The 15,610-nt window shown below is 39.1% G+C and overlaps 1 protein-coding gene across 4 annotated transcripts in view; it reads right to left on the reverse strand.

Annotated features, from left to right (window-relative positions):
- bmpr2b (bone morphogenetic protein receptor, type II b (serine/threonine kinase)) overlaps nucleotides 1-15,610 on the reverse strand; it is a 70,029-nt gene that overhangs the window by 52,038 nt on the left and 2,381 nt on the right. Inside the window, exon 1 of one of the 4 annotated variants that reach the window (XM_052564715.1) lies at nucleotides 8,489-8,634. The exons of the other annotated variants lie outside the window; for them this stretch is intronic. The gene's annotated coding sequence lies outside the window, so the exon portion shown is untranslated. Of the gene's footprint in view, nucleotides 1-8,488; nucleotides 8,635-15,610 lie in introns of those variants that run through there. 4 annotated transcript variants of the gene reach the window in all.

Here is a 15,610-nt window from a genome sequence, read left to right on the forward strand (position 1 = left end):
CAATGGACAAGACGCAGGCTTAATCCTGCCGATTCATATTTCATGTGTGCCAATGAGATGAGGAAGTAGAAAAAGTCAAAGGGGAAAAGTCTATGGAGCCAGAAGAGTCTCAATAAAGATAAATGCACACACTACATTCACATATGCACACACAGGATTCATAGATGCACACACATGATTCATAAATACACACACAAGATGCACAAATGCGCACAAAATTCACAAATGCACACACAAAATTTAAAAAGCACAGAAGATTCACAAATGCATACAAAATTCAGAAATGCACACAAAAATCAGAAATACACACACAATTCAGAAATGCAAACAACATTTACAAATGCACTCAAGATTCACAAATGCACAGAACAAGAGTCACAAATGCACAGAACAAGATTCAGAAATGTATTTCTGATGCACACACACATATATCTTGAATTACAAACTGCTTGCGGTCTGTGAACTTCACTGCATTTGTGTGTGAATTTTGAGACTCCCCTGACTTGGCTCGACACAAAAATGCTTTTTTTTAAACAGGGAATGATCTGCAACCAATCAGATATCTCCCTTCTTTTAGCCAATCACAAGAATGCACTCCACGTGGGGGGATTGTTTACTTATAAGCCAATCACATGAACGTGTTCACACAGCAATTGTATTAAATTGTATGAAAATACAGATGTTTAGATTACAATTCAGGTTTATTTTTTATTATTTTTTTTACAAAATATAAATTAAAAAATGTCTCAATACATATAGCCCAGTGACTGCAGAAAAAAAGTTAACCATGGATTCATAAATTTGCAATAGGCAATTATTTCATTTTATTGAAATATTTTAATGAAAGTAAAAAATAATAAAAAAAAAATGTTTAAACCTTTTTGAATATTTAAATATATCTAAATATTCTTTTGGATGCAATATAGAAGTCACTTTAATTATAATATTCAGTCCCTACATGAAGAGAGAGTCAGTGGTCCGCTGCAAGAGGAAAGTGGCTCTCTGGCTGCATGAGGAAAGTGAATCGTTCGCTCAACTTCGCTGCTTGAGGAAAGTGAATCGTTCGCTGAGGAAAGTGAGTCGCTCGCTGGGTGAGGAAAGTGAGTCGTTCGCTGCGTGACTCGTAAGGAAAGTGAATCGTTCGCTGCGTGACTCGTGAGGAAAGTGAGTCGCTCGCTGGGTGAGGAAAGTGAGTCGTTCGCTGCGTGACTCGTGAAGAAAGTGAGTCGTTCGCTGCACAAAGTGAGTCGCCGGCTGTGTGAGGTAAGTGAGTCGTTCGCTGCGTGAGGAAAGTGAGTCGTTCGCTGATTGGCTTATAAGTAAACAATCCCCCACGTGGGGTGCATTCTTGTGATTGGCTAAAACAAGGGAGATATCTGATTGGTTGCAGATCATTCCCTGTTTAAAAAAAGGCATTTGTGTGTCGAGCCAAGTCAAGGGAGTCTCAAAATTCACACACAAATGCAGTGACGTTCACAGACCGCAAGCAGTTTGTAAATCAAGATATATGTGTGTGTGCATCAGAAATACATTTCTGAATCTTGTTCTGTGCATTTGTGAATCTTGAGTGCATTTGTAAATGTTGTTTGCATTTCTAAATTGTGTGTGTATTTCTGAATTTTGTGTGCATTTCTGAATTTTGTATGCATTTGTGAATCTTCTGTGCTTTTTAAATTTTGTGTGTGCATTTGTGAATTTTGTGTGCATTTGTGTATCCTGTGTGTGTATTTATGAATTATGTGTGTGCATGTATGAATCCTATGTGTGCATATGTGACTGTAGTGTGTGCATTTATCTTTATTGAGACTCTTCTGGCTCCATAAAAGTCAAGACCAAAAGAAGTTCAGTCGTGTGTCATTTAAAGCACAACGGCACCATACAGCACCTCGTCTTGATCATAATTACAGCCAATAGCGCCTGCAGATTTACAAAACTCAACAATAAAACAAGAAAAAAAAACATAATTCTTCTCTCTTGGTCCTCCTTTGTGCTAATTCCCCACCTCTTTGCCTTCCTCCCTGTACGTTCCCTTGGAATACTGCACCGACTCGCGTCTGAGTGGCTGGCAGACTTCCAGACTTCAGTAATGCACTAATGAGTATTTGGAGACTCCCCTCAGCATTGCAGATGCCATTTGGGACATGAAAAAATGACAAAAAAGAGGGGGAGAGGATAGAAAAAAAAGAGAAGAAAAAATTGGCTGGCCTGCTGGCCCCACAGACAGAAACTACAGTGACTTACTGTCAAGCAGTCTACTGACACTTATTTACAACACTGACAGACACGTACATTCAGCGTTTGTGACGTTACATTAGCAGCTCAGCATATGCCACTGCTAAAACACACTGAACAAACACACGCCACACAAAAGAACAAAGACGTGGTGATCGGCGCCAGTGCAGCAAACATAAATCGCTAGTGGGATGACGTACATAGACCGTGACACACTCCACCGCGAGCTGGAGAAATAAACAAAAACCTCATAAACACACTTGAATAGCACAAAAGCAGCGAAGCGGCCCAATGCAATGAGGGCTCAGCTTATCAACAGAGCTGGAGAAGAGGATCAAAACACAGGGAATAAACAAGTAATGAAGGAAAACAGAATGAATCACACAGCGCGTGAGTCACAAGTTACATTTCTTCCTCACTTCCAACACCTTGTCTCATTTCAAGCCCAGTTTTCTCTTTCCTCTAACTTTTATTATCTCCAGCTTGAGCAAAAGGAGCTTTGACCATTTTTTCACCACGGAAGCACAGACCAACCCTGGCCTTCCTAAAAAAAAATTCAGACTTTCTTTGACAGTGGTAATTCATACAAATAAGTGACACAATAACGTTGACTTGTATCCAATTCAAACTTCTGTTATCTGCACGCAAAGAACAAGTCGATGTGTTTGTGTACACGTGCTAACCAGTAGGCTACAGCTCTTACAATTTAGCATGTTTTTATTTCTCTCAGAGCTAAATCTTCTGGTTTTAGGTAATAATTTAAAAAAAATAAAAAAATATATTCCAAAAACAAACTACTAGATTATAGTGAACACCTTAGCCTATCTTACAGAGTAAATCATAATAGGTTTAAAAGGAAATTCAGTACCTAGTTGTTTAGCTAGCATTAACATCACTGTTTTTTTGCATACTTTAAGCTCTGATGATACCACAATGTTATACACTGAACTCCCATCTGCTGTAGGATTGGATATCGATTGGGTTTTTAATGATAACGGTGCCATATCCATACTTTTAAAACGCTACCAGTGCCTAAACGCTGCCTGAACCGATGCTTAAAAAAAAAAAAACGATCCACAAAAAAATGTGGATAACATTAAAGAACATTAAAAATATTTCAAATAAATCCACAGCTTTCACACACTCCTTGCATGCTCTCATTTTCAAAGCTTCCCTTAGTCTTAGGCTAATAAATGTCCCGGTACTTCACGATCTGGGTCATTGTTTAATACAAAACCACACATAGTGTTTCTACTGTATCACTGTCAATCAGAGATGAGTGCTGTCTGTGACTGTCTTTACTCAGTTCTGTGAACGACTCTATGGTCATTCTTTATAAAGTAGCAACAATGTTGTTTGTAAAGTACAGTACTGTGCAAAAGTCTTAGGCACATTAGTATTTTCACCCCAAAAAAGGGTTTTAAGCCAGTTATTTCTGTCTTTTACTGTAGTGTGTCAGTAGGACATTTCAGTTTACATTAACATTCATTTTGTGATTCATTTTAATAATAACCTAGTGAGATTTTTGAATGCACAAGCAGTCTGACAACAGCCAGCGCTCCACATGGAGATCTGATCTCACCATCATAGAATCCGTCTGTGATTACTAGGCCTGTCACGATAACAAATTTTGCTGGACGTTAAATTGTCCAAGAAATTATCGCGATAAATGATAATATTGTCGTTCTAAGACCAGTTTCAACAAATATAATGATAATGGCATAATAACGCAGGTACACCTTTTCAAAGAACAATAAACTTTCATTTTATTTTATGGCAGATTCAGAGCAAGAAATACCAACATGTTGACTTTGTGTGGCTTAAAATTTATTAATTTTGATTGTTATATTATGTTTATATGCCAGATAGGGATGCTCATATTGACCATTTAATCGTTAATCAAAGGTAAACATTTTGACCGATGAAGGCGCCGTTCACATATCACGTCTTTTTTGTGCTCAAGTTTATTATTTCAAATGGGGTATGGGCAACTGGGAGTTGGTTTCCTACGCAAACTGTATACTCTTCGTATAGGGAGCGGCCGTACTGTAAATTATATTACAGTGAGTTTTACAGAGTGTCCACAATAATTAATTTCCTTAACTGTCCAACAAAAAGAAGCAACTTGAGCATCACTACTCTCAGAGGATTTTCTCTGTCATCAAATCATCCCACCTTGTGTAATGGTTACACTTTTCTGCTTCTTCAGCTCTTTTCTGCTTCATCAGCTATACGGGCGCTGATTCTCCCATTGATTCTGCTGGTAAACCATTTTTCATTGTTTAATTTTCACTCTTTACTTCAGCAAACAAACACTACGTTATTAGCGTCAATGAGCGTGAGGATTCTCTGTGACATTTAGTGAAGGTCATGTCATTTTAACATGGCAAAATACTACAATGACTTTTCACAAAAAGACACTTCGGTTTCTAATAGGTAAACCTTTTCCCAGTAGTGCCAAAATGCATCTTTAAAATAGAACGGGCAATACAGGAATGGCATTATAGCAAACCCAACATCTGAATATTAACCAACTACAATGAGATCTGCAGTTTGCTGCTGATTGTTGAATGCAGGAACTACAAAACTATAACGCTGGGATGATCCAGTGGTTGAGGAAGGTGGTCTGGCGAGGGGGAGGGGTGAGACGCACAGTCTTAAGCCCCTCAGACGCCTCTCTGTTCTGTTCTGGAGGAGGTGTTTGGGTAGTGAAGCTTTCGGCTCAGCAGGAACCGCTGACACATCAGCAGACTCACAGCTACTGCAGTCTTCAACACACTCCACCATTACAATGACCTAAAACAGCAGTGGATCCCTCTCCCCGTGTGGATCACATGTGAGGGAAGAGTCTGTGCTGGCTCTCTGTAGACAATGGCAATCATTATGTCAAAGTGAAGACACATATTTAAGACATGAGAGTGAGGCTCTGTTCACACTCGGCAAGCAGCAAATACATATTGGCTTTGGCAAGAATATGGTGAGTTCCTCACTAGTTGGGAGATATTTGTAGTAGTAACCACAACAAAATACATGATTGGAACTAAATTAAAACTAAAATGACCCTAAGTGATTGATATTGTTTTACATTTTTTCTCCAGAATTCCAGGTATCGACACACACCTCTACAGACCATTCCTCGCATTAAAGGTGCCATCACATTTTGACAAAATATTACAGATAAATTGTCAACAGAAGAATCACCATTCACAAAAATGTGACTTTCAAACCAAGCAGCTTTATGTTGGGTAACAATGCAAATCAGTTTGACAAAAACTGAACCCATTGCAAATTCTTCCCAATCATGTGGACTAGATTCTGTCAAAAAAAATTTGACAAACAATGTGACTGCACATTAAGCCATTATGTGTGTATGTGACTAAGAAATCTGCAACGTATCTTTATAGACAGATGGATACAACCTCAAAATCATACACAGTACATGTTTAGTTTTAATTAAATTTAAAATATATATATATATATATATATATTTTAATACTTAGAATGTATTTTTTAGATTTCAAAAATGACATTTTCAAAAGCAAAAATATATTTTCATTTTCAGTAACTACTTTTCAAATGCATTTCTCACTACTGCAAAGTGGCATTGCTTTTCCATGTGACACAGGCCTATTCATCTGATCAATAATGAAACCTGTTTTTTATTACTTCATCATCCACCTTTTATAGATTTTATGTATTCGTTGTTGCGTCCATAATTCCTTCATTTGCATTGTCCTGTACGTTTGGTCGAGAAGAGATGCTTGTGTCTTTTTGCCAATGTCACCCAAATCTCCATCATGAGAGAAACATTGAAACAGATCTCAGATCGGCTGCTTGCAGTAACGCAAATCCCAAAGAGATTCTGCACTTTCTAATCCTATTTCCTGAATAGTAGATGGACTAAGACAATGCAGATCAGACCACTACTCAGCCAGATGGCGACTCGGTCTCCGTCTCCATCCATCACACACCATCGCAAGGCCCAGATTAGCAATCTTCAGACTTGTTTACCTACCACCAGCAATGAGTAAATCCAAGATAATCTGTACAAAGGATCAGGAGGTTTGTGAATGTGGTAGAGTGAATTAAAACTCGCTGAACGTGCAGTAACCACAGGCCTTCGCTGTCACTATGGGAACCTGCTGCGAGAAGATCCTACTTCATAAAAAAAAGAAAGCCACGGCTAGCACAGATGACCACAGTTACTGTCACTAAGCGACTGGCTCTTTCCTCAACAATTACAGAGATAGACAGTAATTAAAGACACTCCTGCACACCCTCAAGCTAATTAACAAGGTGAAGGACCTTGAAACATGAGTGCCGCCACATTCCTTACAAGCCACATGGCTGGACGTGGAGATACGAGGAGAGGACACCTACATGAATGGACAGAAGACAAAGCAGGCAAGGCCCTGTAAAACAATACGGCTTCAAGACAATGCCAACAAATGAGACCACAACTCTGCTGCAAGTCATATGCTGCATAGGTCAATGACGTGATGTTTATTTCCAATCTATTATTTCAAACAAAATTGCATACATATAATGACTTGAAGTTGATATAGAAAATCATTTTTACTAACAGCTGTTAGATTGTATAATCAATGTCATATTAGATGACTGATGTTGAATTTTAAGTGTATATAGTAACTGTTAATTATGGTAGTGTGTATTTTGATGCTTGAAACAAAGGGGTGCTGTATGGAATGCGGTATATTATTTATTTTATTCGTTTATTTATTGTGTGGTAAGCTCTGCTGTGATGTGTGAACGTCCCTTTGGGATTAATAATAAAGTCATTCAAATTTAATACACATCTTTAATCATTAAAATTCATTTTTGACTTTTCGGGAGGAAAAAATATATCAATACAGATGAATAATGAATAATCGTATTTGGCCAAATTCATAGAGCAACAAAAACTGCTTCACTGGTCATTATTATTTGAAAAACATACCAAATGAAGACTGAAAAAACAAAACAGGAAATTACATCATAGAAAGGACTCCCGCAGACCCTCATGACTGTTTGTCAAGGTCCATAATTCTCCCAAAGTATTATCTTTTGAACTCTTCATGACGATGCAAGATTAGCTCAGGTTGTTAAATGTTACATGGTGCGACCCAAAAACATAATTCATGAATTATTGTTATTATTAATAATAATAATAATAATAATAATAAATGTACATAAAAAAGCAAATATAATATACAGTGGCATGCAAAAGTTTGGGAACCCCTTGCAGAATCTGTGAAAATGTGAATAATTTTCAAAAAATAAGATCATACTAAATGCATGTTATTTTTTTATTTATAATTGAGGCACTCAAACACACAATTATTTAAAAAGGTTCAAACGTTCACTGATGCTCCAGAAGGAAACAAGATGCATTAAGAGCTGGTATCTTCTGTTGTTTACGAAGGGCAGAACTTAATTGAAAAAATATTATATTTCAACAAAATCTTCATCGTGTTCAAAAGTATTCACCCCATAATGCATCTTGTTTCCTTCTGGAGCATCAGTGAACGTTTGAACCTTTTTTAATAGTTGTGTTTGAGTGCCTCGATTGTCCTCAGTGTGAAAGGATGTATCTCAAAATCATAGTCACTGCTGGAAAGGTTTCAAATATGCAAAGATGCTGGAAAACTGAAGAATCTGCAGGACCTGCAGTTTTGTTGAAAATGCTATTAAATTGTTCAAAACCATATAAAACCAACATGAATACAAAAATGACATTTCTAGTCATCTGACTAGTGTTTAAACTAGATTTTTAAATATGTGTCCTCCTGACATCAATGACTTCCCTGACATTTTAGTTTCACTTTTGTTTTTGGCCATTGGTTTGACTAAGACATAACTTGTGGAGAGAGGACACATACCATCAGGGCTACTCATGTCTACAAACTCCTAGTTTCTAAAGTAGCTGCACGTCTGTGTCCAGACAACATTAATCCCACGAGGGCCTGACAGCGGCAACCTATTTTTTTCACCGGCTGAACTTGTATCTCATTAAAACTTAAATACTACACAAATTATCTTGAATCCAGCTTGCTGGGATTCATAAATCGTTGATGGCTTTGGCTCGAGATCAAGCCCCTGACGAGAGCTAATGTTGATGTTGAATGGGTGAACAGTCATCTTCCACAGGGAAGAAGCATGTTTGCTCACAAACCTCACAAGAACGTGAGAGAACTACATGAAGTGTGCTCATAATTCAGTAGAAACTCATTAAAAAAAAAAGTTATACAAAATTTACCTCAAAATGAAGTCACATTAACATGCAGCCCAGTCCTTTCATGCACCAACAACTACACGACAACCAGATCAGGGGTGTTTAACGGCCGACAGGTTTGTCTGCTCCTCACTTTTTCCACTGGCTTTGCTCGTCAGGTTTGCCGTGTGACTGTGGCGGAGGGCAGCTCGAAAAGCTTCGGAATTGAGCCTCTGACCACAGAGAGAGCCGTGCCAGGGTTTTGAAATACCCCTCCACAAATACACCTCCCATCTAAAGAGCTCTGCTTTGCACTTGCCTCTCACAACCCAGACATGTAGGCGCTGTTGGCAAGAGAACGGGTCCCCCTCCCTGCACTGGAGTGGCTATGACACTCGCCAAGCTTTCCTAATGCAATGCGGCTCAACTTTGTGAGGTAAATTCTGCTTAATGCCCAGCTTCGTCTAACTCAAAGGTATTTACAAATCAAGTTCATCACAGGAGCTCAGTGCAGGAGAGGAACTGCGATCAATGTAAGTCCAAAGGAGATTTCTTTCGTCTCTGCTTGATTTGTGCAAAACAAATGGCAGTGCTTGACATAATAAAAGCACTCACTTAGAAATATTATGCCATTTTGTACAACCCACACATTTTAAATGCAATTTTAAGCACTTTTCGACGTAACAAATCAATTCATCAAAGCTGCATCTGTTATTTCACGACAGAGTAAAACTGCTGCGTGCTTCTGAAAGCTGGTGCAACGGTGCTCAAAGACAGCTGGGGTGAAGAGGAACGGAGCGATGGACTGAATGTGGCAGACAGCCAGAGGAGAGACAATGCACTTTAATGTGAGCTAGCTTGAGTGTTTGCATCTCAGTGCTCAAAGGGGAAAAAAATAGGTGCTGGTACTTGCTTTGATATTAAATCGCTGCCAAATTTAGCTTATTAGATTAACTAAATGTTTACTGGTGTTGAATATAGGCTAATTGGAATTTTACTCTATCCTGTGTGAATTCTAAAGTCGATCAGAATGACAGCAGAAGCACAGTGAACATCACAGTGTTGATAAACACTAGACAATTAATGTACACCTGTATGTTAGAGACTGGGCCATTATATATTTATATATATACAGTGGGTACGGAAAGTATTCAGACCCCCTTAAATTTACCACTCTTTGTTATATTGCAGCCATTTGCTAAAATCATTTAAGTAAAAAAATTTCCTCATTAATGTACACACAGCTCCCCATATTGACAGAAAAACACAGAATTTTTGCACATTTATTAATAAAGAAAAACTGAAATATCACACGTTCCTAAGTATTCAGACCCTTTGCTCAGTATTTAGTAGAAGCACCCTTTTGATTTAATTCAGTCATGAGTCTTTTTGGGAAAGATGCAACAAGTTTTTCACACCTGGATTTGGGGATCCTCTGCCATTCCTCCTTGCAGATCCTCTCCAGATCTGTCAGGTTGGATGGTAAACGTTGGTGGACAGTCATTTTCAGGTCTCTCCAGAGATGCTCAGTTGGGTTTAAGTCAGGGCTCTGGCTGGGCCATTCAAGAACAGTTACAGAGTTGTTGTGAAACCACTCCGTCGTTATTTTAGCTGTGTGTTTAGGGTCATTGTCTTGTTGGAAGGTGAACCTTTGGCCCAGTCTGAGGTCCTGAGCACTCTGGTGAAGGGTTTCGTCCAGGATATCCCTGTACTTGGCTGCATTCATCTTTCCCTCGATTGCAACCAGTCGTCCTGTCCCTGCAGCTGAAAAACTCCCCCACAGCATGATGCTTCACTGTTGGGACTGTATTGGACAGCAGTGCCTGGTTTTCTCCACACATTCCGCTTAGAATTAAGGCCAAAAATGTCTATCTTGGTCTCATCAGACATTTCTCACCATCTTGGAGTCCTTCAGGTGTTTTTTAGCAAACTCCATGGTGGCTTTCATGTGTCTTGCACTGAGGAGAGGCTTCGGTCGATCCACTCTGCCATAAAGCCTCGACTGGTGGAGGGCTGCAGTGATGGTTGACATTTTTCTACTACTTTCTCCCACCTCCCGACTGCATCTCTGGAGCTCAGCCACCGTGATCTTTGGGTTCTTCTTTACCTCTCTCACCAAGGCTCTTCTCCCCCGATAGCTCAGTTTGGCCGGACGGCCAGCTCTAGGAAGGGTTCTGGTCGTCCCAAACGTCTTCCATTTAAGGATTATGGAGGCCACTGTGCTCTTAGGAACTTCAAGTGCAGCAGAAACTTTTTTGTAACCTTGGCCAGATCTGTGCCACAATTCTATCTCTGAGCTCTTCAGGCAGTTCCTTTGACCCCATGATTCTCATTTGCTCTGACATGCACTGTGAGCTGGGGGAACACCCTGGACCCCCTGGCCAGTCCATTTCAGGACTCACATGCACACACACAATGCATGTCTTAGGATTGTTAAATAAAAAAAAATAAAATGCAGAAAAAACCCACACCAACACAAATGGAAAACACCCACACAGCCATGCACTACCATTCAAAGTTTGGGGCAGGTACGATTTTTTTTATGTTTTCAAAAGAAGTCTTTTATGCTCACCAAGGCTGCAAATATAGTGAAAACTGTGTTATTGTGTAAGATATTACAATTTAAAATAACCATCTTCTATTTGAATAGAAATGTCATTTATTCTTGTGATGGCAAAGCTGAATTTTCAGCATCATTACTCCAGTCATCATCAGTGGAACAGGCTCCTACAGAAATCATGCTAATATGCCAAATACCATCATGAGATGCAGGACGGACGGTAATGAGCAACTAAGTTTCATAATAATCTACAACATGTACCAATTTTAATAACAACAGTCAACACTTGGCAAGACTAAACAGTCTGCACCCCTGTTTTTCTCACTAAACAAAGACTATATATATCTTGTCAAGCAGGGTAGATGTAAAAACAATTACAGTTACTGTAAAAAGCATGGTGCAGGATTGCCAGAACCATGTAGCGGTGAGTATCAGCTCACATCAAGCCACTGGTGTGTGTTTAAACCCACCACAGTGTGCGCCATCCAACTCTGAGGGACTGTAAACCCAAAGATGCCATAAAACGGAGTTGTAGTTTTATGACGGGAGTAAGCAAGGAAAATAATAACACAGAAATAAGCAGCGCTTAGAAACCAAGCGATTAGAGGCGCATAAAAAGAACAAGATCGAAATGAGATCTGGAACAGGGTGTTTTGCCCCCCGAAGCAATGTGGAGAACTGCAAAGGGGCCACATTACATTCCTCAAGTGAAATGATTTTTCAATTAGTGTGATCTGCGTTTGGAAGAGAGGGAGACTATCAGAGGAGGGGTCTCAGATTCAATCAGTTCAGCTGTGTAAATGTGTGAGGGGGGTTCAGTGTCTACGCAAGGGAATGTCTCTCTCTCTTTCCTCCCCCTACTCAGCCGCCTGGCCCTGGAGCCAACGAGACACATTGTTTAGTCTAAATCCTGCTAGTACAGGGCTACACACTCTAGACCCCCATCTCACAAACGGCAAAACACACAAATAAGCGGAAATGCATTAAAAAAAAAAAGATTTTCAATAACAGAAAATATATAGGTTTGCTGCTTTATTTTTTAAGTGTCACACTACAGACAGCTGTATATATGTGATACTCGCAGCTTGAAACGCAAACGCCGAGCTGACATGACATGCAATACTGTGCTGAGCAGTGCCGCACACACGCGATGCACACAGTGCACCCATACTGAAGCGGTATCAGAGTACAAATCAAAAAACGTGGAAATGCTTGACAGAGTCAGACAGCCAACTCCCACTTCCTGCCCTCCCCCACAGACAGACGGGCAAATTCCTTAAGGCCGACTGAGCTCGCAGACGCAGACGGGGAGGGGGGTAACACGTAAGACACAGGGCAACAAACACACCGCTGCGGTTGGACCACGGTGTGTTTCAAAGAAAATGAGGAAATATCAAACACAGTCACGTCTGTGCTAATTTATGCTCGTTTTATTTTTCCGCTGAGATAATTATCTTTGCTCATCAAACGCTCAAATTAGAGTGACGAAAAACCTCAAAGGAGACGATATTAAAACCAGACGTTTGAAATCATATATTTGGGTAATTACAGAACGGGATTCAACGTCACACGTCCCTGTGTGCAATTTTATGTTAACCCCTTCTGCATGATGAAAAGAAAGAAATGTGCAAACCAGAGCACCACCTTCAAGTAGCAAATAGCGTATCAAATGGTAAAGATGTCTGACATATACTGGAGGGGGAGTACAACTTTTTTTAAAGACTGAGATGAAGCAAGGAACTCCTGTTATATTTGAATAGAAATAATCTGAAATTAATCTGAATAAAATTATCATTAAGCCTGGCCTAAAATAATGTTTGTATAGTAGAGTCAAATATTAATGACCTTTTCTCTGCTGAGGAACACAAAAAAGAAATTTTGAAGAATGTTATTATATTATTATTATATTATTAATATTAGCCACTGCAGACCCCCTGTTGAAGACCCATGATATGATGATTGTCATCATATTCTTGTACAACTATTTGTATATGGTTTTTCCAAGGTATCTTTAAGAACAAATGGACATACAAAGTTTCCTGCCAAAAAAACATGGCATTGTCATCATTGTACACATCCAAAAAAACATGGTCATGGTAAATGTCCAAAAAAACATGGTAATGGCATGGTACACGTACAGAAAATGTTATGATACATGTTCAGAAAGCACAGTGTTAGCATGTACAGCACTATACCAAGTTAAAAACATTAGCACAATTGCTAATATTGTTGGTTTGTGTATAATAAATGTATTACAAACTTGTATTATAATCCTATTATAAACTTCAAAGTCAGTTTGGATAAAGTCATGTAAAAATGGAATGTAATTTAAACCAAAAACATTGTGAACTTTTTTTAAGTTACAATAAACATGGCAAAGCCTGAGGACTTCAGCAAGTGTAAATGAAACAACCTGTTAGTTTAGCAGCGAGGTCTGACATTGAGTCCAAGATAAGACGTAAGGTCAAGATTTGTTTCTAACTTCATGCACAGCCCATTATCCAGCAACTGATGCACAGTACTAGATGCTCCACAGAACGTCCTTGATCTAGAACACAAAATCTCATGGCCCAGCTAGAATCTCATAAATTGTCTCTAAAAAGTGCCAATACTGCATATGAACTGTTGCCAGGGACTTAATGGTCATGTTACACATATGTGAGCGTGTGTGAGTAATGAGTGCTGATGGGCTTAGCAGAGTGGCAAAAGATCCATAGCTTTATGCTCTCACAGCGGTCACAGACGGGGTAATGACTCTCACACACAGCACAGCCTCCCCTTCATCTTAATCTTTTCCATGCTCGACACAACATCCTCTCGCTGGTTGGGCCCAAGCCTAAAGGCAGCACATTAAGGCGCTAAACTCCTTCAAGTGAAACTAACTACCCGTCCAGAGTCTAACTCCGATCTAAATCACTGTGGCAGCTCCTAACGGCTTTAAAATGAGCTTGTGGTGAGCCCTCGAACCGGCTCACCTGCATGGTTGGACAAGACCACATTTTTAATTAGTGTTTGTCTCCATTGTAGCCTCCTTGTGTGGTCTTACCTCTGTAGTCACAACCGCAAAGCTGAAATTGCATTCCTCACAGGACATGTGGGTTTGCTGGACATATGATGGTGGAATATGTAACCCCAGAAGGATTACTTTAGCTAAGGAGATTCAGTATGGCGATGACGCAGAAAGGAATTTGTTAAGAAGCTTTTATTCTACAGATGCACTGTATAGGTATAGGCGATGTGAATGTGCCATTGATATCAGTGTGCCCACCCTGGGGGTTTATCAGACCGGAGATGATACTGAAAATCATAGCTTGAAGTGGTGACTCATAATAAGCCTCTGAATTGAGCTTTTCCATTTTTTTCAAAAATAATACTGGGGTTATTTACATTGCCGGAAACTGTCTGGAATAATATAATGGGTGATATTTTGTGGACACACTTGTTGCATTCAAAGACAAAAACATTTAAAATACTGACAAAACAAATAGCCCTACCAACATCATTGCAATACCACTGGACTGTCGTTCTTTGAAATACCATATACATGGATCATGGTATTGCCATCTTACACTTAACCTGATCACTGTATCTTAGTTACTTTCCAGTATTGTAATGTAAAAGTGACACAATCCAATAAAAAATGTGGTGCTTTTTGCCATTACAAATCCTGAGTTTTGAAATGCATATGCTGTATATAAATCCTGCATATTCCCAATAGGATTATTCATTCTCACAATCATGCTCTCCATTCAACTTCAAGATGCACTCATCAGTGTTTGGGTTATGTTTTGCTGGCTCTTATTTGTCCCAGTGGTCCTGGACTTTGTACAGACAAATCAACATTGACAAGCTTTTCTGTTTCTCATCAGAGCTGCTTGGTTGACTTTTGTTTTGTTCCTTACATTCATCTACACTACTGATCAAAGGTTCAGGTTTGGGAGATTTGTTTATGCTTTTAAAAGAAGTCATTTTTGCTCAACAAGGCTGCATGTATTTACTAAGAAATGCAGTAAAATCAGTAATATTATAAAATATTATTACAATTAAAAATATCCATTTTCTATTTGAATATACAGTAAAATATAATTATGATTTGGGCTAAAGAAACATTTCAGATTATTATCCATATTGAAAACAGTCGTGCTGCTTAATATTTGTTTAGACACTGAAACACTTTTATGGCTTAATATGACTGGAATATTTTCCAATGCAAGGGTACAACATTTTTTAAAAAAATTGTCAAATGATCTAGATTCCTTAGGATGACTGGGTGCACCTTTAAGGGGTAGAACACAACTGACATTTGTATTCTTCTCCTCCCTTCCTCTCTCTAATCTACTGTACCAGTGAAGAGAGAGACCATTATCTCATCGAGGTCAAGGCTGAACCCAAAATACATTCCCAGCCTTCAGCAGTGAAGTTAGCACACATTAAACCCTAACTAACCCACAAACTCTGTACTGTACGTCTTGTGTTCGATGCTTAATTAGGGAAAGGGCTGGGATGAATTCTTGCACACAACATGGGAAAATAATATCCATCTACCACATTCCTGCAATGTTTTAGAGGCTTTTCAAGGGTCTCAAAACAATCGATTGTACAATATC

The sequence above is a fragment of the Carassius gibelio genome, chromosome B9 (assembly GCF_023724105.1).
Source record: "Carassius gibelio isolate Cgi1373 ecotype wild population from Czech Republic chromosome B9, carGib1.2-hapl.c, whole genome shotgun sequence".
NCBI lineage: Eukaryota > Metazoa > Chordata > Actinopteri > Cypriniformes > Cyprinidae > Carassius > Carassius gibelio.